The following is a 678-nucleotide window of genomic DNA, read 5'->3' on the forward strand; positions in this document are numbered from 1 at the left end:
CTGCTGAGGCACATAAAATTGTAGGTAGTATTGGTTGAGGTCTTTTTTTTTTTTTTTTTAAAGATTTTATTTATTTATTTGACAGAGAGAGACAGCGAGAGAGGGAACACAAGCAGGGGGAGTGGGAGAGGGAGAAGCAGGCTTCCCGCTGAGCAGGGAGCCCGATGTGGGGCTCAATCCCAGGACCCTGAGATCATGACCTGAGCTGAATGCAGACGCTCAACCGACTGAGCCACCCAGGCGCCCCAGTATTGGTTAAGGTTTTTCCAAACTGAGGCTTTTCCTGGTATGAGATTTAAAACCCCTAAATCTCCAAATGCCTTGGGTTTATATGGGAAAGGGAGAATAAGTAATGATTACTAGTAGCCTCGTACTGCATTGGTAGTATGCCCCAGATAACTAAAGGTGTAGAAAATTCTAACATAATAATCATCTAATGTAAAGTAATGCTGTTTCCATTTAAAAAATTTAGGAAAAAAAATAAATACAAAATATAGGAAACATAGATACAGGGAAATATCCCCCACCCGCTCCCCTTTTCAAAAATAAACAAAGGAAGCAAAGGAGACTTCATAATCATAAAAGATTTATTGGAGCTTTCATTTAAGCAGTGAACTCACCTGGTTACATTTTAAGTGATTAACTTTTGGGAACATTGATTTAAGAAACTTTTTTTTT

This window comes from Leptonychotes weddellii, chromosome 10 (genome assembly GCF_054177405.1).
Source record: "Leptonychotes weddellii isolate Sample4059 chromosome 10, ASM5417740v2, whole genome shotgun sequence".
NCBI classification, from domain to species: Eukaryota; Metazoa; Chordata; class Mammalia; order Carnivora; family Phocidae; genus Leptonychotes; species Leptonychotes weddellii.